This window comes from Macrotis lagotis, chromosome 1 (genome assembly GCF_037893015.1).
Source record: "Macrotis lagotis isolate mMagLag1 chromosome 1, bilby.v1.9.chrom.fasta, whole genome shotgun sequence".
Classification (NCBI taxonomy): Eukaryota; Metazoa; Chordata; class Mammalia; order Peramelemorphia; family Peramelidae; genus Macrotis; species Macrotis lagotis.
Genome location: NC_133658.1, coordinates 754,030,168 through 754,054,780, shown reverse-complemented (window position 1 = coordinate 754,054,780; position 24,613 = coordinate 754,030,168).

Below are 24,613 nucleotides of genomic sequence, written 5' to 3'. Positions count from 1 at the left end.
CATTTTTAATCCACCAGGCCTAAATTTGTCCTTTTGGAAATTCTATTTATTTTTCCTACTTGTGTCCTCTAGGGTCAAACAAAACAAACAAAATCCATCTTCTCAGTGCTTCAAATAACTGGAAGCTGACTTGTTTCCGTAAGACCTCTTCTTTTTCTTTAAATTTTTATTAAAATATTTTTATTGATATTTTATTTTTCCAAATACATGTCATGAAGGTTTTACAACATTCATCCTTAGGCATATTCTAAATTACAAAATTTCTTTCCACCCTCCCTTCCCATCTTCTTCCCTTCAGTGGCAAACAGTCAGGTTAATATTCTACATATACATTTGTGTTAAACATGTTTATAGATTAATCATTTTCGGTATGAGGAAATAGGTTTAAGGGAAAGACAATAGAGATAATTTTTAAAAAGTGAATGTAGTGGGATGGAGCTAAGATGGTGGCATGAAAGCAGCATTTCCCTGGAACTTCTTCTCCCAAAAAACCCTCCAAAAGCTATCAAATTATGACTCTATCCAAAATTTAGAGCGGCAGAAATCACAGAAAGTTTGATTGATACATTTTCCCAGCCCAAGATAACTCAGAAGTTCCACAGGAAAGGTATTTCACCAGCACCTGGAGTTGGAAAAAGCCCCAGTCACAATGCAGAATGAGTGTGGAGTGAGAAGCACTGGCTGCAGAACCTGCAGTGAGAATTGGGAGAAACCAGCCTGTACCTCAGAGTACAACTCACAGATGATAAGGGGGTCACAAGAAACTGCATAAATTTCTCTGCTCTCCCTGGAGGCAGTACTCTGCTTTTTTCCCACTTTCAGATCCTCCTTGCAATTTGGCCTTCCATACTAAGATAGCCGAACAGGGTCCCTCCTTACAGCTCCAGGGTAAAGGGGAGTGCTGTGGTCAACTACATATCAAAGTACAGGCAAGAGGGTATAAGACCTTGAAAGAATAAAGTTCCTAGTGAAGTGGACCCCCCAAAAAACCAAAGCTTTGGAAGTGCTGTAAATTAGTCTTGGGCTAAGGAAATAAATAAACAACAGAAAAGTATCTGACCATAGAAAATTACTTTAGTCCCATAGAAAATCAAAACACACTCAGATGACAACAAAATTGAAGCTCCCATATCCAATACCTCAAAGAGAAATAGAAAATGGGCTCAGACGATGGATAAGCTCGTAAAAGACTTTGAAAAGCAATTAAGGGAGGTGGAGGAAAAATTGGGAGGAGATGCAATGAGAGTAATACAGAAAAATCATAAAACCAAATCTGCAGCTTGGTGAAAGAAATACAAAAAATGGTGAAGAAAATAATATGTTAAAAACCAGTTTAGGCTAAATGGAAAAACAACACAAAAGGCAAATGAGGAGAAGAATACCTTAAAAAGGCAGAATTGACCAGTTGGAAAAGGAGATAAAAATCTCTCTGAAGAAAATAATTCCTTCAAATGCAGAATGGAACTAAAGGAAGCTGATGACTTTGCAAGAAATCAGGAAGAAATAAAACTCTTCTAAAAAAGCCAAGAATTAGAAGAAGATGTGAAATATCTCATTGGAAAAACAACTGACTTCGAAAACAGATCCAGAAGAAATAATTTAAAAATTATTGGGCTACCTGAAAGTCACGACCAGGAAAAGAGCTTAGATTTCATTTTTCAAGAAAAAAAATACAGCAAAATTTCCCTGAGATCCTAGAAGAAAAAGGTAAAATAGAAATTGAGGGAATTCATCGATTTCCTCCTGAAAGAGATCTGAAAGGAAAAACTTCCAGGAATATCATAGCCAAATTCCAAAACTCCCAAATCAATGAGAAAATTTTAAAAGCTGACAGAAATAAACAATTCAACTACTGAGGCTCCACAATCAAGATTACTCAGGATCTGGCAGCATCTACATTAAGGGCTATTAGGGATTGGAATATGATATTTCAGAAGGCAAAAAGTCTTGGTTTACAACCAAGAATCAACTACCCAGCAAAACTGAACATCCTCTCTCAGGTTAAAAGATGGACTTTCAATGAAACAGGGGACTTTCAAACTTTCCTATTGAAACAAGCAGAGCTGGACAGAAAGTGTGATCTCCAAGTACAGCACTCTGGTGAACTTTAGAGGAGGTGTATGTGAAGGACTAACTATGAGGAATTTAATGATATTGAACTGTTTGTATTCCTGCATGGGAAGAAGATATTGATAACTCATATGAACATTCTCATTTCTAAGAGCTGTCAGAAAGAGCATATATAGACAGGGCACAGGAAGGAGCAGAATATCATGGTATAATATAGTAAAAAGATGGAGTCAATGGGTAATAAAGGAAAGTACTGAGAGGAAGGGAAAGGATGAAGGAGAAGCTAAGAAATTTCACATAAGAGGCAAGAAAAAGCTTTTTCAATGGACTGAAAAGGGGGAAGGCAAGGGGGAATGAATGAGCCTTCATTCTAATCAGAAATGACTCAGAGAGGAAATAACATACACATTGGAGAAATCTATCTTACCCTAGAGAAAAATGAGAAGAAAGTGATGGCATAAGGGGGAAGGGGGGGGGCAGGAAGGGGGAAATAGGTGATAGAAGAGAGGGAAGATTGTGGGAGAGGGTAATCAGGACAACACACTTTTGGATAGGGCCAGGATGAAAGGAGAGTGAGAATCGAATAAATAAGAGTGAGGAGGGATAGAGTGGAGGTAAATACAGCTAGTTATAGCAACTGTGGGAAAAATATTGAAGTAACTTTTCTGGTGATATGATAAAGAAAGCAACTCACCCCAGAGACAGGGCCATTGGAATCTGAATACAGACTGCAGCACTTTTTTTCTCTCTCTCTCACTATTCTTGAGGTTTCATATCTTCTTGGTTGAGGGGGGGCTTTAAGATTTACTCTTATATCAAAATTATTGTAATAATATAAAAAAATAAATCTAGATCCTTCACTGAAAAAAGTGAATGTAGTGTTCCTCAGATTGTGAAGAACTTTTTTGTTTTGTTTTGTTTTGCTTTCCTTCCTCTGGATGGGGATAGCATTGTCAATGGTCAGTCTAATAGACTCTGAACTGCTGAGTACAGCTGCATCCATTGGGGTTGGTCATCTCATAATGCTGTTGCTGAGTACAATGTTCACTTCCTCCTGCTCCCTTTGCTCAACATCAGATCCTAAAATTCAATCCATGCTTCTCTAGAGTCCAACCATTTATGGTTTCTTACAGTACAACAGCATTCCCTAGCATTCACACAACATAACATGTTTAACCCTTCCCCAATTGATGGGCACCCCCTCAATTTCTAATTGTTTGCCACTACAAAAAAACTGTCATGAATATTTGGGAACATGTGGAGCTTTTCCCATTTTTTTTATAATTTTTTTCAGATATAGGCTTGGAGTTGGAATTTCTAGGTCAAAGGGTAGGAACAGTTTTATTGCAATTTTGCATAGTTCTATATTGCTGTCCAGACTGGTTGAATGATTTCACAACTCTACCAGCAATGCATCAATGTCCCAATACTTCCACAACCTCTCCAGTATTGATCATTTTCCCTTCTAGTATTCTTAGCCAGTTTTATAAGTGTGAGATGATTAATTTAGATTTCTCTAAACAATAATGAATTGGAGCATTTTTATGATTATATTTAGCTTTAATTTCATTTGAAAACTATCTATTCTTATCTTTTGACCATTTATCAGTTGAGGAATTATAAATTTGCTGCAGTTTTCTATATATTTTTTAAATGAGACTTTTATCAGAACTCTGAGTTGTAAAGATTTTTTCCCCAGCTTTTTGCTTTCCTTCTAATTTTGGGAACAATGATTTTATTAGTACAAAACCTTTTTAATTGAAAGCAGTAAAAATAATTCATTTTGCAGTTTATAATGTACCCCAATTCTTGTTTTGTCATAAATTTATCCTCTTTCCAAAGATCTCACAGATAAGGTATTTTTTGGTCTATTAATTTATCTATGTTGTTGCTCTGTATGCATTTTGATCTTATTTTAGTATAAGGTATGTGATGTGGGTATATGCCTAGTTTTTTTCCATACTATTTTCCATTTTTCTTGACAATTTGTGTCAAATAGTGAGTTTTTATCCAAGAAGCAAATGTCTTTTAATTTGTCAAATAGTAGGTTACTGTAACCATTTACTATTGTTTCTTTTGAACCTATCCTGAACCATTGATCCATTGCTCATTTCTTAATCAGTACCAGACAGTTTTGATGAATGCTGCTTTATAGTACACTTTTTGATCTGGTAGGCCACCTCCCTTTACAGTTTTTTCATCAATTGTCTTGCTATTCTTGCCCTTTTGTTGCTCCAGATGAATTTTGTTATTATTTTTTTCTAGCTCAATAAAGTAGTTATTTGGTAGTGTGATCATTATGGCACTGAATAAGTAATTTAATTTGGTCAGAATTGTCATTTTTTATTATGTTAGCTGGATGAAACCATGAGCATTTGACATTTTTCCAATTATTATTTAAATATGACTATTTAGGTGAGAAGTACTTTATAATTGTGGTCATAAAGTTTCTAGGTTTGTCTTGGGAGATAGACAACAGTTAATTTAAACAGAAGTTCTCTTTCTATCTCTTGCTCTTGGGCTTTGTTGTTCATGTATAGAAATGCTGATAATTTATGTGGCTTTATTTTATATCCTGCTACTTTGTTGAATATGTTAATTGTTTCAAAAAGTTTATTAGATGATTTTCTCAGTTTCCCTAATTACACCATCATATCATCTGCAAAGAGTGATGAAAGCTTTTCTTCTTCATTGCCAATTCTGACTCCTTCAATTTCTTTTTCTTCTCTTATTGGTAAAGCTAAAATTTCTAATACTATATTGAATAGGAATAGTGATAATGGGCATCTTTATTTCACCCCTGACCTTAAAGGAAATGATCCTAATTTATCCTCATTACATATAATATTTGTTGATGATTTTAGATAGATAGACACTTCTTACTATTTTAAGGAAAATTCCATTTATTCCTAAACTTTCTAGTGTTTTTTAAAAGGAATGGATTTTGTATTTTATCAAAAGATTTTTCAGCACCTATTGAGATAATAATATGATTTCTGTTGGTTTTGCTACTGATATGCTCAATTATGTTGAGAGTTTTCCTAATATTGAAACATCCCCTGCCTACCTGGTGTAAATCTTACCTGATCATGGTGTATTATCCTAGCAATAACTTGCTGCAATCTCACAGATAAAAATTTATTTAAGATTTTTGCATCAATATTCATTTTGGATATTGATCTTTAATTTTCTTTCTCTGTTTTGGTTCTTCCTGGTTTAGGCATCAGCAGCATCTTGGTGTCATAAAAGTAATATGGTAGAACTCTTTCTATTTTTTAAATAATTTATGTAGGATAGGAATTAATGTTTAAGAATAAACTTATAAATCCATTTGGACCATGACACTTTTTCAGTGAGTTTATTGATAGTTTCTTCAATCTCTTTTTCTGAAATGGGATTTTTTAAAAAGCATTTTTTTCCTCTTCTGTTAATTTGGGCAATTTGTGTTTTTATAAATATTCATCCATTTCATTCATATTATCAAATTTATTGGTATATAGTTCAGCAAAGTAGATCTGAATTATCTCTTTAATTCCCTCTTCATTGGTGGTTATTTCACCCTTTTCATTTTTGATAGTGGTAATTTAGTTATCTTCTTTCTTTTTTATTTAATAAGATCTACCAAATTTTTTTTTTATTTTATTGGTTTTTTCATAAAAACAAACACTTAATTTCATTTATTAGAGCAAAAATTTTCTGGCTTTCAATTTTATTAATCTCTCCCTTGATTTTCAGAATGTCTACTTTGGTATTTAATTGGGAATTTTTAATTTGTTCTTTTTCTAGATTTTTTATTTGCATACCCACTTCTTTGGTCTCCTCTATCTCTGTTTTATTCCTATTAACATTTGGAGATATTAAGTTTTCCCCTCAAAACTACCTTAGCTGCATCCAATAAATTTTGGTATGATGTCTCATTATTATCATTTTCTTGCATATGATTATTAATTGATTCTATGATTTGCTGTTTGAGCAACTCATTATTTAAAATTAAGTTATTTAGTTTCCATTTAATTTTTGGTTTATATCTTCATGACTCTTTATTACATGTAATTTTTATTGCATCATAGTCTGAGAAATATGCATTTATAATTTCTTCCTTTTTTATTCCTTAACAGATTTTGGCATAGGTGCCATGTATTGTTGAGGGGAAAAGTATATTCTTTTCTATGCCCAATGAGTTTTTCTGGAGGTCTGTCATATCTAAGGTTTCTGAGATTTCATTCACCTTTTAATCTTCCTACTTGTTTATTTTGTCATTAGATTTATCTAGTTCTAAGAGAGGGAGGTTGAGGTCCCCCATATTTAAAGTTTTGCTGCCTATGTCTCTTTGTAATTAACTCAGTTTTTCCTCTAGAAATTTGGATACCATACCACTAGGTGCATACATGTTTACTAATGATATACTTCATTACCAAAGATGCCTTTAAGAGGATGTTGTTTCCTTTTTTATACCTTTTAATGATAACTATTTTTGTTTTTGTTTTATCTGAGATGAAGATTGCTACCCTGATTTTTTTTAACTTCAGGTGAAGCATAATATATCATACTCCATCTTTTTACCTTTACCCTGTGTATAGCTCTCTGCTTCAAATGTGTTTTTGTTAACAATTCATTGTAGGATTCTGGTTTTTAATCCATTTTACTATTTGTTTTTGTTTTATGGAATAGTTCATCCCATTCATGTTTATAGTTGAAATTACTAATTTTGTATTTCCCTCCATGCTATCTTTTGCTATTTATATTCTTTCTTGTTCCTTTCTTCTTATTTCTCCTCACCAAAGTTTAACTTCCTTTCCCCTTTATATTTTCCTTTATAATTTAACTTTCAGTTTATTTTTACTTATACCTTACCCTTCACTTTTATCAGCCCCTTCTTCCTTTCTCTTTCCCTTCCCCTTCCCCCCCCTTCCCTGTAGAGAAGGAAATATTTTTAATCCCAAGGGGGAATGTATCTTATTCCTTCTCAGGGACAGATGTATTGAATAGAATTTTCTCAGTATTCACACACTCTCTTCTTTCCCTCTAAAATTTTAAATCTTTGTGCTTCTTCACCTGGTGTTATTTATCATTCAAATATTTATAATCAGGTATCATGAATCACAAATTGATTAATTGATTGCTTCATAAACTCAGTGTTATGAAATTACCCTCATAGATTGATTGATTATTTGCTTGATTGTTTGCTAAGCATCATTGCCTCAAAGTTACTAAAAGTTACAGTTTCATTAGAAGTACATTTTTCAAGAGTTTTGAATTGCATCAAATTATAATCATTTTTACCTCACCCCTTTTTAAGTACCCTTCAAGGTCACACAATCTTCATGTATCATCCAAAGTCCAATCATTTCATGAATTATTTGTACCCCTCTGCCCAAGTATACTTTCTCCTCTACATCCCCCCTCCCCACCAGATGCTTAACCCTTTGTTAAGTAAAGCATAGATTAAGTTTAACCTAGTTTAACTAACTATATGAATCTCAAAGAACTCTGAGTACTGTATGTCTCTGAAGGTCTCACTTACGAACTTCTCAATTGATTGTAAGTTATGGGAGACAATGAATTGGGACTGCCCAGCTTATAATGCCCTCATCAGAGAACATGCTAAACTTTATGAGCACAATAGAATTAAAGTAGGTCAAAGGAAACTGAGACACTTAAGTTTAGATTAAACACCCCTGCTTTTTATCAGAACTTTTTTTCTCAAGCACAGTGATATCATCTTGGACCTCTTCAATGGAGAGACAAGAAACAACTATACCTGTAGCCTCTAAGTCCAATCTCTTCATTTATGTTTGACCTTTTAATTATCCTAAGAGAAGCACAATTATTGAGATATAAGTGTTATAGCTTCCCTTTTAGGGTTATGTACAATTTGATGGTCTTAACCAACATTTGTTTTGCTTTGTTTTGTTTTTTCCTTCTCCTTTTCATTTGCCTTTTTTATGCATCTTTTGAGTCATGTATTTGGCATTTGAATTCTCTGTTCAGTCCTGGTCTTTTTTGTCAGGAAATTTTGGAAGTCCTCTATTTCATGATCACCCATCTTTCCCCCTGACAATATATGGTGAATTTTGCAGGATAGTAAATTCTTAGCTGTAATCCCAGGTCCTTTGCCCTCTAATATATAGTATTCCTGGTTTTCCAGTCCTTCAGTGTTGAAACTAACAGGTCCTATGACCTGTGTGAATTCCTGCGTGAATCTGATCATTATTTCTTTGCATTTAAATTGTTTCCTTTTTGCTGCTTGCTGTATTTTCTCCTTTATTTGAGAGTTCTGAAATTTGGCTATAACAGATCTTGGAGTTTTTATCCTGGGGGCTCCTGTGTATTCTTTCAATGGCTACATTGTCTTCTTATTTTAGTAGATTTGGACAGTTTTCCATGATAATTTCCTGCAAGATGTTTTCATGGTTCTTTTATTAAACTAGGCTTTCTTGTAGTCTGATAATTTGTAAATTATCTCTCCTGGATCTACTTTCCAGGTCATTTGCTTTCCCTAAAAGGTATTTTACCTTTTCTTCAATTTTTCAGACTTTTGATTTTGCTTAGTAGAATCTTGTAATCTAGATTCGTTGGGTTGTATTTGTTCAATTATAATTTTTAGGGTTTTATTTTCTTTGATTAATTTTGTGTTTCCTCTTCCAGTTGGTTATTTTCACTTTTGATGGAGTTGATTTATTTGGTCAGTTTTTCATAGTTTTCCTTCATGACTCTCATTTCTTTTTTTCCATTTTTCTTCTTATTCTCTTTGGTTTTCAATTTTTTAAACTCTTCTATGAGCTTTTGGATTTGAGTCCAAGTTATAGACTCTTCTGAAACTTCCCTAGTAATTGTTCACTGATTTCTTCTTGTGCTGTGGCATTGTTATCTTCTTTATCTGCAAAGTAGTTTTCTATAGTAAGAATTCTTTCAGCTTTTTTGCTCATTTTTGTTGTTTTACTCTGTTCCTGGGATATAGTGAGTATAGATCCAAACTTTTTATAATGGGCCTGCGGTCTGATCCTTGGCTTGTTGGCCAAGATGTTGCCTATGCAATCTGTCTTTGCAGTGGTTTATTTCCTCTTTTATGTCCAGGTTCTGCCTATAGAGGGATTTGTTCCTAATCTAGTCCTGTCTTGATCCCTGGTGTTCTGGGTTCAGACTTTGTTTGTCATTGGGACTCTTCCTAACTGCCCAAGCCTATACTGTTGTCAAACTATCAGGACCGGGACTACACTGTGGCTTAAAGCCTCCCACTGGCTTTCCTTATTTCCAGCCTAGCTTGGCTTTACTTCTCCTCCCCCCACCCCCACCAAGGAGACAGATGATCACTAAAGATCCTACACAATGCCTACCATTGAAAACTTCTTTGGATCTTCTCTTTTTTCTTGGTGGACTCTTTAGTGTGAATGTCTGAGTAGAGGTTTCATTTATCTTTGATAGGGAGAAGCTCTGGGATCCAGTTAATTTCACACAGACATCTTGACCCTGCCCCATAAGTCCTCTTAATTTTTATTTATAAATATATTTATTTTTCCAACCATATGCAAAGATAGTTTTCAACATTCATTTTTTGCAAGTTTTTGAGTTCCACATTTTTCTCCCTTCCTGCCATCCCATTTCCCATAACAGTGAATAATCTAATATTGGCTATACATGCATAACTATGCTAAACATATTTCTATATGAATCATGTTGTGAAATAAGAATCAGTATTAAAAGATAAAAAGCATTAAAGGGAAAAAATAAAACAAAACACAATTTAAAATTGGAAAATAGTGTGTTGTTACCTGAATTCAGTTCTTTGAACATTGTATCACCGAGAAGAATAAGTCCATCTTAGTTGATCATTATACAATGTTGCTGTAAATGTATACAATGTTCTTCTGGTTCTGCTCACTTGACTCAGCATCAGTTCATGTAAATATTTCCAGGCTATTCTGAAGTCTGGTCACTATGATTGTCTCATAGAACAATATTATTCCTTGCCATGCCAGATTTTTAAGTATATCACATTCATATACCACAATTTGTTCAAGCATTCTCCAGTTGAATGGCATCACCTCATTTTCCAATTCTTTGTCACTTTAAAAAGTGCTGCTAAAACTATTTGTGTACATCCTCTTGTTCCCAAAATTCCCATTTAATTTATTTTGCTTACTCACAATATATATAAATATTGATGGAGAAATTCATGATGTGGAAGGGATAACTGCACTGCAGAGTGTCTCTAATTCTGGATATTACAACTTAATGAACACCATAGTACCATGATCTATTTTGGATAATTCTCTAACGCTTTGGAGTACATCTCCAAATCACTGTATTCCCTTGTAGGTCATCCTTTAAATGGGCTTTCATTTCCCTAAGCAGAATGCTGAACTGTTTTTCCATTATGGTTATGATTGATCTCATTTGTTCTTCTCTATTTTTTTACAGTATAATCCAGATTCTGTATATATTTCAAATTTGTCAGTTAGAGAATGCTAATATATTTGTCTTAACCTGATTTCTCCTAAACCTCTTTATTTTTTCCAGTATTTCTTGTCAAATATGGAATTCTTCACCAAGCATTTTACTCATTTGATTTTACTTAACACTAGGTTGTTGAGCCTAGTTACCTGTTTCCCTTGCATCATTCCCAGACATCTTTGAACAGATGATTGAATCTTGGAGTGGATTTTAGACTGACAATCAAACTATCTAGAACCAAGAGAGGTAACTGGACTATCCACCTAACTACTGTTCAAAGTACTAAGAGTAAGTACTCAGACGAAATATATATATATATATGTATATACATATATGTGTGTGTGTGTGTGTGTGTGTGTGTGTGTGTGTGTGTATGTGTGTGTGTCACTGCAGGCAGCAGAAGTTTCTGATATTTTATCTGATTATTCAGGAAGGTTCAAGGCAATGAGAAACCCTGAATAAGAACGCTATGATCTATTGGGACTAAGAGGACCTAGATGGAGCCAATGAAATAACATAAATAACTTTGAAGACATAGACTGAAATTTGACTTTTTTTCTTAAAAAATCTAGGACTAGGGGGTGGCTAGGTGGTACAGTAGATAGAGCACCAGCCCTAGAGTCAGCAGGACCTGAGTTCAAATTTGACCTCAGACCCTTAATAATTACCTAGCTGTGTGGCCTTGGGCAAGCCACTTAATCCCATTTGCCTTGCAAAACCCTAAAAAAAATCTAGGACTACTCATAATGACTTTGAGTGAAAGTCTCTGAATAGGCTCCTATTACTCCTTAGTGCTCTTACAAGGCTAGTGGTCCATATGCATTTTCTCAATAGTTTTCAGTATTCCTCTTTTCTTTTCTGGAAAAGTTGGAGACTTCTTAGAATGTTCCCAACCTCTGATGATCCCATAGGTTCATCATTGTTTTCAGGATACTCATATTCCTATTCATGTGATAGTTCCTTTTCTGAGACATTATTTTTTCATGCCAGATTCTAAGAACTCATTCTAGATATCATGATCCTGAAAGGAACAGCACAAAATATGCTGCCTCACAGGAATAGAATGCATTATCACAGGGTTCTGAGCAATTTGGGTAATGACCATGGGAGAACTGCCTCTAATTACTTGGAAGCACCAATGTTCTTGATTGTTGACCTATTCATAGACCCATGGATCATAGAATCACAAACTTTCAGAGCTGGAAGGGACTCTAGAGGCTGCTTAGCTTAATCTATTCCTATTAGCAACTCCCTCTGAAATATCCCCTAACAAGCAGTCATCTAAATTCCACATGGAGATCTCTAGTAATAAAAATTCATTACTTAAGGCAACAACTCATTTCATTTTTGGACAGATTTAATTATTAGGGGCATTTTCCTTACTTTAGGTTGAATGTTATGTCTGTATCTATTGTTTCAAATGCCACTATCTGGAGCCAAGTAGGGAAAAAAATAAAATCCTCCTTGAAGACAATGATCATCATCCCCCCCCCAAACTTCTCTTCTTCAGACTATCTCTTTCATTTTCTCCTTTCATGACATGGTTTACTGTCCAACTCAATGTCTTTCCCATGATAGTTTACTCATTCTTTAATATCTTCATCAAATGTCACTTCCTTTTAAGTATTTTCTGGTTCCCAAAAAGATGTGATCTCTCTTTCTTTTAATCTTCCATAGTTCTGTGTGTATGTGTATGTGTATGTGAATGCTTGTGTGCCCATTTGCACTTCTCTTAAGTAATTCTCAAATTTTTTGTATAATTTTTCTCATCCCTTCCAATTCCCTACAAAGTTCCTTTGGGTTTTTAGATTACCTATCTCAAAGCACCTAGTAGTCATCTATATGTAATAAATGCTCAAAATTATCAATGAGTTGAATTTTAAAAATAGGGATCCACTCCCCATGATAATGGAGTAGTTTGCAACATGAATGACTTAAATTTGACTGTATAATTCATATCAAAGGACTTCAGCTTGAATTATGGCTCTTTAAAAGCTTGGGTGAATCTAGGTGAAGTCCCTTTACCTTTTTTAGTTTCTGTTTTTTTTTTGCTATCAAATTAGGTACTTGACTTAAGTGATATACAAGTTCCTTTTATTAATATTGCTTTCCTATGTCAGAAATGAATGGAAATAAATACAACTCATTTCTACAAAACTGAATTGATTTTTATGATTTGGAATTGTTTTTTAACATTTTTTATAGGAAATTTATCCATTATCCTCAGGATGGCCTGATGCTGTCATTGAGACCATTGTTTTGTTTATCTTTTAGGCATCACACAGCTCCTTTAATGGACCGTATACTATATGCAGAGAGTTGATAAACCTAATGGATGGGAAAAGCATTGTTGACTTCCCTGACTTTGGACTGACTTCTAGAACCTGGTGCTTGAGGAAAGTTAGATAAGAGTTTAAGTTTATTTTGAGCTTGACTTTCCCAGCAGCCTTCCCTCAAGGTTAGGGATGATAGATATGTAATGGGTAGTTGACCTCCTCCTGGAAATTGTCTCTAGGTATTCTGACATCCAGAGTTTGCCTCTGTTTCTCAGGGGGGTGCCCTGTCTTCACAGCTTGGAGTAAAGGACTGGAAATTCTGGAAAACTTTGAAGAGCAGACAGACATATGAATAATCTACACAAAGTACTGTTTTGGGGGTTTTAGGAAGGAAAAGTTGAACATTAGAAAGTACTTTATATGCAGCTAATAAATCAGTGTGATACTATAACCCAAGTGTGGTATTCGGAGTACAAAAGTCTGTTTCATATCCTGGTTCTAATATTTATTGTCTAGGTGACCTTAAGACAATTGTATAAACTCTTTGGTTCCCAGTTTCATGCACTGTAAAATGAGGGATTTGAAATACATCAAAGGTATCAAGTTCAAAGAAACAGATCCCTGGGAGCCACATATTGATATAGAAAACTAAAAATAAACATTATCTATTCATTTTTATTCATTTTGTTAAAACATTTCCCAATTGCATTTTAATCAAATTTGAACCACATGGTAATTTTGTGGGCTAGTCTCAAAATGAGTTTGACAACATTTGATCCATACTAGGGACTAGAAGACCCTCTATGGTCTCTTTCAGCTTTGGATTTGTGATGCTATAAACTAATCAATTATCAAATAAAATTGACTTAGGAAATAAGGTGAAATATTTTAAAAATTTAAGGGGAGGATTTAGAATGATTTACTTACGAATACCTTAATTCTTAGAAAAGTAGCAGAAGTCACTCCTAGCTGTTAAATTCACACCTGGGGAGTTGGGAGAAAGGAGGGAAACATGAGATTTTTCTGGTGAGAACTAAAGAATACTAACAAAGATTTGAGATGGTGGGCAATATTATGATTGAACTAAATCCATGGTGGTTTTTTCATGAGGTCATATCTCTAAAGAATGATAAGATCATAACTTAATACAGAACTAGTAAAAGGAGACTCTTCCCAATTCTCCTCTAGCCTGAGTATGAGAGGAAAGAAATAGAGAGACATACCATAATTTATTCCATGACTTAGATAACATGTGGCCCTGCTTTGACAAACTGAGAAGACCCAATCACAGAATCACACAATTAGAAGAGACTTTAGAGGAGAGATCTCTCTGTTATAATATTCCTTAAAATGATCCCCCAGCCTAGTCTAGAAGACTTCTAGGTGAAATAACTGATTACCAGTAATCAAGACCTAATCTGTGGTCATTGTTACCTTTCTCAGCCCTAATTCCCCTCTCTGCAGTTTCTGCTCATTGTTCTTAGTTCTATCCATTGTGAATGAGTAGAACAAGTATAACTCTTCTTTTTCTAGGGCAGCCATTAGGAACCCCTCCTCTTCCCACCCATGCCAATTTTCTCTTTGCTAGGTTTAACTACCCAGCTCTTTGGGGCATTTCTTTTTGGTATGATCTCTAGCCTCCCCATCACCTTGATTGTCCTATTCAATATACAAGCTAGGAATCAAGAGACCCAAGTTAAAATCCCAGTTCTGTCTCTCAGTAACTGTTTCATCATGAACAGCAATAATAACTAACAAACAGAGGAACTAGTTCCTGAAGAAAATTAGTCAGTGTTTGAAGAGAAAGTTAGCAATAAGAAAAAAGTTAAGTTTTTTTCTATGAGTGATTAAAGCATAGAGTTGCCAGAAAGAGAGAAATTGGAGATCCATCTGGGCTTCATGGGGCTGCCATTATTTTATGAAGAAATAAAGATATCTGTGTCCTTTTCTGCCCAACAAAGTTCAGTCAATTTTATATTTTAAACCTGATTTTTTATGTAAACAGAGTTTTCTTACAGGGTTCATTGACTGAAACCCCAAAGTCCTGGGTCATTCTCTTCTTAACATATATCCCTCCTACCACCACCTCCAAAATAACTCAATTCTTATATTCAGTATTTTTCCCCAACATTTTACAACTGGCTCATACAGTTTACCCTAAAGAAATTGCTTGTTTCCCAGACCAAACTGGTTAGACTACAGAAAATGTTCCTAGTTGGTGAGAATGTTCAATGACTTAAAATATGTAGTAGAGCAACAGCAACCACAACAAAATTAAAGAGCTAGGTATTCATAGACATACTGGTCAAAGGTGGCTTACTGTTGAATGGTAAGAAAAATAATTCAAGAATGTACTAATTCCTTTCTCATGGAAAATTTCTAGAAAGTAGTATAAAGCAAAATGATGTTTCCTTTTTCTCTCTTTTCTTATTGCTAGTAAGGTAGTTTGTAACAAGGAAAAGAAGCCTGGTATAATGGAAATAATGTCAGATTCAAATCATCAGTTCCAAGTTCCAGTCCCGGATCGGACAATTTCTTTCCACATGATTATGAATAAATAATTTAGCCTTTTCAAAATTTATTTCTCATCTGCAAAGTAGAAATAATGATTTTCACAACCCTCATAGCATAGGATATTCTTGAGGAAAGTATTCTATAATGTTGAAAAGTGCCATGAAAATATGAAATACTTTTAATGATGCTACCAAGTTTAGGTATTTATTGTAGCTCCTTTCTTCAGAGCTATAAGCATCTGGTCAATGATGAAAACTGCTTCTTCAGGAGAAGAGAAGTAAGGAAGAATATGGACTATGGAAATCATAGATATTCCCCCAAATTCAATTGCTCCATAGGAATTTGTAAAGCCCCTTTAATCAAATCTCTCCCGAAAGTTGCTGACAAATGACAATACTAATGGATTTGCATTTCATTTTCTTTTCCTTTTTTTTCTCTTTATCCTCCAGAGGCCTTACTTCACACAAGTCAAATTGTTTAGTAGGAACAATTGTCACTGGAAAGGTAATGACATGGAATGGGAAGACATATGTTGAATTGTAGCTCTTCTGTATTTAACCTTAGAGAAGACACTTCATGGAGCTAAACCTCAACTGCCTTATCTTTAAAAGGGGATCAGGTGGGGAGAGAAGGGGACTGGATTATTTATAAAAGTTTTTCCAGTTTTGAATTCTATGTTCAGAAAAGTGCCTATGATTCTCTTATCATCTTCATTTGGATGCCTCTCATCATTTCAATATCACTACTTTGGTTTCTTTCATCTGTCTTTTAGTACTTTCAGCTCTAAGTACCTCATAGTCTAGACTAAAGATTAGCCTTTAGATAAAAAAGATGGCATCTGGACTCACCTGACTCATAATAGATAAAAAAGTGATTGTTTATTTTCAATGGCACCTAGTCTGCTTATTATTACAAGCCATCTTCATCATTCTCAGGTACATGTACATTTTAAAATAAATAGTTCTTTTTTGTTCATTTGTTTTTTCAAGGCAATGGGGTTAAATGACTTGCATAAGGTTACACAGCTATGTATCTGAGATCAGATTTGAACTCAGGTCCTCCTGACTCCAGGGTTGGTGCTCTATCCACTGCACCACCTATCACCCCTAAAATAAATAGTTCTTCACAAATTTCAAGACTGGGTTTTGGTTATTATTTTTTCTTTAAAATTTTATTTATTTTTGAGTTTTACAATTTTCCCGCAATCTTGATTCCCAGCCTCCACAAAATGCAGTCTGTTAGTTTTTACATTGTTTCCATGGTATACATTGATCTAAGTGGAATGTGGTAAGAGATAAATTATATTCTTAAGGAGGAAAAATAAAGTATAAGAGATAGCAAAATTACATAATAACTTTTTTTTCTAAATTAAAGGTAATATTCTTTGGTCTTTGCTTAAACCCCGTAATTATTTTTCTGGACACAGTATTCTCCATCTCAGAAAGCCCAAAACTGTCCCTGATGCACTGATAGAATAAGCAAGTCCATCAAGCTTGATCATCATCACCATGGTTGCTGTTAGGGTATACCATGTTTCTCTGGTTCTACTCATTTTGCTCAGCATCAGTTCATGTAAATCCTTCTCTGTTTCCCTGAATTCCCATCCTTCCTGGTTTCTCATAGAATAATAGTGTCCCATGACATACATATACCATAGTTTTTTAAGTCATTCCCACTAGTAGAGTTTTGCAGTCTATTTCTTCCTGTAGCTCTTTCAACTTCTCTAATATTTTGGAGGCTATACCATTGGGTTCATACATATTTAGCATTGAAATTACTTTATTGTCTATGGTACCTTTTAGGACTAATATAAAGTCCTTCCTTACCTCTTTTAATGCTATCTATTTTTGCAGCTGCTTTGTCGAGATAAAGATTGCAACCCCTGCTTTTTTCACTTCAGCTGAAACAAAATGTATTTTGCTCCAACCTTTTACTTTTACTCTATAGGTATCACTCTGCTTCAAATGAGTTTCTTGAAAGCGGTATATTGGATGATTCTGATTTTTATTCCATTCTGCTATATGCTTATGTTTTAAGGGAGAGTTCATCCTATTCACATTCAAATTTATAATTACTAACTCCTTTTTATATTTTTAGAAAGATTATATTTATTTTGAGTTTTACAATTTTCTCCCATTGTTGCTTCCCTCCCCCCCCCCAGAAGGCATTCTGTTAGTCTTTACATTGTTTCCATCATATACATTGAACTCAGTTGAATGTGATGAGAGGGAAATCATATCCTTAAGGAAGAAAAATAAAGTATAAGAAATAGCAAAATTATATGATAAGATAATGAATTTCTTTTTCTAATTTAAAGGGAATAGTCTTTGGTCTTTGTTCAAAGTCCATAATTCCTTCTCTGGATACAGATGGTATTCTCCATAGCAGATAGCCCAAAATTGTCCCTAGTTGTTGCACTGATGGAATGAGCAAGTCAATCAAAGTTGATCATTGCCCCCATGTTGCTGTTAGAGCATACAATATTTTTCTGGTTCTGCTCATCTCTCTCAGCAACAGTTCATGCAAATCCTTCCAGGCTTCCCTGAATTCCCATCCCTCCTGGTTTCTAATAGAACTATAGTGTTTCATTACATATATATATATCACAGTTTGCTATGCCATTCCCCAATTCCAATTCTTTACCACAACAAACAGGGTTGCTATAAATATTTTTGTACAAGTGATGTTTTTACCTTTTTTCATAATCTCTTCAGGCTATAGATCTAGTAGTTGTATTGCTGGATCAAAGGGAATGCACATTTTTGCTGCCCTTTGGACATAATTCCAAATTGCTCTCCAGTTTGAGAGGTGTGAGGTGGTATCTCAGAGATACTTTAATTTGAATTTCTGAAATAAGTAATGATTTGGAGGAATTTTTCATATAACTATGGATTGCGATGATTTCTTCAGCTGTAAATTGCCTTTGCATATCCTTGAATCATTTGTCAATTGGGGAATGGCTTATTTTTTTGAAATTTTGGCTCAGTTCTCTGTATATTTTAGAAATTAGTCCTTTGTCAGAAATACTAGTTGCAAAAAAAATGTTTCCCAATTTACGACATTTATTTTTATCTTGCTTACAGTGGTTTTGTCCTTGGAAAAGCTTTTTAATTTAATGTAATAAAAATCATCTAGTTTACTTTTAGCGATGTTCTCCATCTCTTCCTTAGTCATAAACTGCTTCCCTTTCCATAGATCTGACAGGTAAACTACTCCTTGATCTTCTAGTTTGATTATTATATTGTTTTTCATATCTAAATCCTGTATCCATTTTGATCTTGGTATAGAGTGTGAGGTTTTGGTTTAATCTAAGTTTCTTTCATTCTAACTTCCAATTTTCACAGCAGCTTTTATCAAAGAGAGTTTTTATCCCAATAGCTAGACTCTTGGTTTATCAAGTAGTAGATTATTATAATCATATCTTGCTGTTGCACCTAGTCTATTCAACTGAACCATCACTATATTTCTTAGACAATACCAGGCTGTTTTGATGACTGATGCTTTGTAATAAAATTTTAGATCTGGTAAGGCTAAGCCACCTTCTTTTGCAATTTTTTTCATTGAATCCCTGGAAATTCTTGAGTTTTGATTTCTCTATATAAATTTGGTTACAGATTTTCCTAAGTTACTAAGTATTTTTTTTGGAATTTTGATTGGTAGGACACTAAACAAGAAGCTTAATTTTTGTAGAACTGTCATTTTTATTATATTAGCTCTACCTATACATGAACAGTTGATGTTTGCCCAGGTATTTAAATCCAATTTTATTTGTGTGAGAAGTGTTTTGTAATTATTTTCAAAAAGTTTTTGAGTCTGCCATGCCATGTAGACTCCCAGGTTTTTATTATGTTTGAGGTAATTTTGAATTGGATTTCTCTTTATAGCTCTTTCACTTTATCATGTGAGTCATATATATATATATATATATATATATATATATATATATATGTGTGTGTGTGTGTGTGTGTGTGTGTATACATATATATATAAATATTTGATTTATGAGATTTTTGAGAGTTTATTTTATATCCTGCAACTTTGCTCAAGTTGCTAATTATTTCTAGTAATTTTTATATGACTTTTTGGGATTCTTTAGGTATACCATCATGTCATCTCCAAAGACTGAGAGTTTTGTCTCCTCCTTCCCTATTCTAATTCCTTCAATTTCTATTTCTTAATTTATTGCTGAGGCCAAAATTTCTTGTAGTGGTGATAATTGGTATCCTTATTTTGCCACTGATCTTATTGGGAATGCCTCAAGCCTATCCTCATTGTATATAATACTTGTTGATAGTTTCAGATAGATACTACTTGTTATTCTAAGGAACAAACCATTTATTCCTATCCTCTCTATTGCTTATTATTAGGAATAGGTGCTGTATTTTGTCAAAAGTTTTTTCAGCATCTATTGATATGATCATATAATTTTTGATAAGTATGTTTTTGATATAATTGATTATACTACCAGTTTTCCTAATATTGAACTAAGCCTGCATTCCTGGGATCAATCTTACTTGATCATAATGTATTATCCAAGTGTTAAAACTAGATCTTGGTTTTATTTATTAGTTCAATAATTTTCTTGCTTTTGATTTTATTAATTACTCCTTTAAATTTTAGAATTTCTAATTTAGTATTTGATTGTGTTTTTAACTTGCTATTTCTCTAATTTTTTAAGTTGCATATTTAGTTCATTGATTTCTTCATTAACTAATTCATTCATGTAAACATTGAAATATATAATATATTCCCTGAATGTTGCCCTGAGTGTACTTCATTGGTTTTGGTATGTTGTTTCATTATTGTCATTATCTAGGGTGAAATAATTCTTTCTATAACTTGTTGCTTGATCCACTAATTCTTTAAAATGAGATTATTCAGTTTCCAATTAGTTCTGGGTCTATATCTCTTTGGCCCAATAATGCATATGATTTTTATTTCATTATAATCTAAGAAGATGTATTCACTATTTCTGCCTTTCTGCAAATGATCATTAGGGTTGTATGTCTTAGTTCATGGTCAATTTTTTTGTAAATGTCATGTACTACAGAAAAAAAGTATATTTCTTTCTATCCCCATTCAATTTACTCCATAGGTCTATCATATCTAGGTTTTCTAACAATCTATTTAGCTCCTTAACTACCTTATTGTTTAAGTTATGATTAGATTTACCTAAATCTGAGTGAGAGGTTGAGGACACCGAGTAGTAGAGTTTTGCTATCTATGTCTTTCTGTATCTCTTTCAACTTCTCCTCTAAGAATTTGGAAATTTGGATGCTGTCCCATTGGGTGCATATACATTATATATATATATATATATATATATATATATATATATATATATATACACATATATTTATTTAGTATTGAAATTACTTTATTGTCTATGATATCTTTTAGGGGGGATATAGTTTCCTTCCATATCTCTTTTAATGCTATCAATTTTTGCAGCTGCTTTGTCTGAGATAAGGATTGCTACCCCTGCTTTTTCGCTTCAGCTGAAGCAAAATATAATTTATTCTAACCTTGTACCTTTAATCAATATGTATCTTTCTGCTTCAAATAAGTTTCTTGTAAGGAGCATATTGGAGGATTCTGGTTTTTAATCCACTCTGCTATTTGCTTATGTTTTAAGGGAGAGTTCAACCCATTCACATTCAAAATTATAATTAAGAATTCTTTAGGGGGTGGCTAGGTTATGCAGTGGATAAAGCACCTGCCCTGGTGTCAGGAGAACCTGGGTTCAAATCCAGTCTCAGATACTTAATAATTACCTAGCTGTGTGGCCTTGGGCAAGCCACTTAACCCCATTTGCCTTGCAAAAAAAATAAAAAAATTAAAAAAAATTCTTTATTGTCCTCCATGCTATCTTCCTTCTGTTTATACTTTTTTTCCATTTTTCCCTTTATCTATATTCCCCAATGTTTTGTTTCTGAATACCACAATCTTTAGGGGCCACCTCCCCTTTCTTTCTCCCTTCCCCTTTTCCCCTTCTTCCCTTCCTTCTGTTACTTACCCTTTTCCTCCCCCTCCCCATCCCCCTTTCCCTTTTCCCCTTTTAATGCTTGAAAGGTAAGATAAGTTTCTTAACTCAACTAAATGTGTTAAGTTAACTTTAAATCAAGTCTGATGACATGAAGATTCAGGTGGTTCTCACCTCCTCTCTTCTTCACCTCAATTACAATAGGTCTATCTTACTTCTAGATATAATAAGATTTACCCCATTCAGTCTGCCTCCATCCTTCCTTCTCCTTACTTTCCCTCTTTTTAAGGACTTACTGATTTTGAATCATTCTATCTGAGTGACAGAAAAGTTATGAGTGTCCATCACTTCTGGCTAAGTAGTGTTACTCTCTAATAGAGTTACAATTCTCTAGAGTTATTAAAGTCTTTCTCTAAGGTAGGGATTTAGCTTGTTTTTTTCTTATTGGATAGCAGTTTTTTTCTTTTACCTTTTTTTAACCCTTTGAAGTGTCTCTTGAGCCTCCTGTTTGATTTCCAAATTTTCTATTTAGCTCTATTCTTTTCATCAGGAAATGTTGGAAGTCTCTCAGTTCATTAAATGTTCATCTTTTCCCCTGGAAGAGAAGATTCAGCTTTGCTGGGTAGTGGATTCTTTGCTGCATTCCAAGCTCCCTTGCTCCAAGCTCATTTGCTCTTTGGAATATCTCATTCCGGGTCCCTTGATCCCTTAATGCTGATGCAGCCAGTTCCTGCATAATCCTTCTATGGCTCCTAGGTATTTAATTTTTTTTCTTTCTGGCTTCTGGCAGGATTTTTTTTTTCTTTTATCTAATAGTTCAGGAATTTGGCCATCACATCCCTTGGTGTTTTCATTTTCGGGTCACTTTCCAGAGGGGATTTATGTGTCCTTTCAATAATTATTTTACCCTCTGTTTCCATGATATCAGGACAATTTTCCATCACTAAATCCTGTAATATTAATTCCAGGTTTTTTTCCTCTTCAATGTTTTCAGGAAGGATTATAATTCTCAGGTTCTCCTGCCTTGATTGCTTCTCTAGGTCAGTAGTTTTGCTGATAAGGTATTTTACATTTTCTTCTATTTTTTTCAATCTTTTGGTTTCATTTAACACATTCTGATTGTCTTATAATATCATTAGTTTACACTGATTCCATTCTTTTATTTTAGCGAAGATTTTTTTTATTTATCTTTTGCAACTCCTTTTCCAGTTGGTCAATTATATTTTAAAGGTGTTTTCCATATGCCCAAGTGTAATTTTTGAGAGAATAATTTTATTTTTGCATATGCCCAACTGAAGAAGTTATTCTCATTTTGTATTTGTCCAATTGTATTTTCCAGGGATTTGTTTTCTTGTTGCGAGATGTAACTTTTCTCTTGCAATGTGTTAATTTTCTCTTTAGTTTCTTTTCCCAATTTTTCCAATAGATTCTAAAACTCCTTCCTGGTTTTTTCTTCAGGGAAGCATTTTTGGGCTGGGGACCAATTCATATTCTCCTCAGCAGTGCCATATCTCTCTGTTAGAATCTGTCTCCTCTAAATATTTCCTCATGGGCCCCTCTTTTCTCTGACCTTTTATCATCTTTCTAGGATTTTGTGTTAGTGGGGACAGGGAGCTGATTCTCAGAGGTTTGCTTTTGAAGATCCTAGAGTCTTTATTCACTTGGCCTAGTAATTCCCAGAATCAATCAGTAGGAGATTCTGGTTGCTTTCTCCAGAGTGTTTGAGGTCCTCAGCAGCAAGATGAGAGTTGACCTTAAACACTGGAGTTAATCTCTTTCAGTTGTCTGAACTCTGTTGTCTTGAGGGGATGCAGGTGGGTGTTGTTTTTTGTTTGTTCTGGGCAAAGACCTCTGCTGAAAATGTGGAGCTGAGGTTCTCAGCCCAGCTGGTTGTTCTCCAGGAGTGCTCTGAGACTCTGTGCTGGAACTCACCCTTCCATAGCTCCTCTTCCTCCTGGCCAAAGATTCAGCAGTTCAGTTTCGATCTCTCACTCACCACTCCCCAAAGTCTCTATGGCTGAGGCTGGCCCTCTGACTTCCCCAAGCTGCTCTCCCCATGCTGATCCTCTGCTAGCATCTCCCAGTTCACCCACAGTTTCCTGAGACAGACCTTCTTGGTAGGTATTCTTCTAGCTTCTCTTTATGGGTTTTGTTGATCGAATTTCTGTTAAAAGATTCTCTCATGCTGTTTTTGAGGGGAAAGAGGAGCACTTAACACAGTACCTGTCTTCTCTCTGCCATCTTGGCCAAACAATTACTAACTTTTTATTGCCCTCCATGCTATCTTCCCTCTGTTTGTATTTTTCCCTCTTTCCCTTTATATTCCCTAGTATTTTGTTTCTGAATACCACCACTTTCAATGTATTTGTGCAACTATATCAACCTCCCTCCCCTTTCTTTCCCCTTTCCCGTTTTTTCCCTTCCTTCCAGTTCCCCTTTTTCTCTCCTCCTCCCCTCCCCATTCCCCCCTTTAATACTTGAAAGGTAAGATAAGTTTCTTAACTTAGCTGAATGAGTGTAAATTAACTTTTTTTTAGATTTTTCAAGGCAATGGGGTTAAGGGCTTGCCCAAGGCCACATGGCTAGGTAATTATTAAGTGTCTGAGGTCAGATTTGAACCCAGGTATTCCTGACCCCAAGGCTGGTGCTCTAGTAAATTAACTTTAAGCCAAGTCTGATGAGATGAAGTTTCAGGTGGTTCTCACCCCCTTCCTTCTTCCCCTCTATTTCAATAGGTCTTTTGTATGTCTTGATGTGATGAGAGTTACCCCATTCAATCTCCTCCATCCTCCCATCTCCTTACTGTTCCCCTTTTTAAGGATTTATTATTTTTTAATCATTGTTTCTGAATCATAGAAAAGTTAGGAGTGTCCATCACTCCTGGCTAAGTATATTCTCTCTAATAGAGTTACAATTCTCTAGAGTTATTACAGTCTTTCTCTGAGGTAGTGATTTAGCTTGTTTCTTTATTGGATAGCACCATTTTTTCCTTTACTTTTTTTACTTTCTCAAGTGTCTCTTGAGGCTCTTGTTTGATGTCCAAATTTTCTATTTATCTCTGGTCTTTTCATCAGGAAATGTTGGAAGTCTCCCAGTTCGTTAAATGTTCATCTGTTCCCCTGGAAGAGAAGGGTCAGCTTTGCCAGATAGTGGACTCTTGGCTGCATTCCAAGGTTCCTTGATTTTCAGAATATCTCATTTCAGGTCCTTCCATCCCTTAATGTTGATGCAGCTAGTTCCTGCATAATCCTTACTGTGGCTCCTTGATATTTAAATTGTTTCTTTCTTGCTGCTTCCAGGATTTTATCTTTTATCT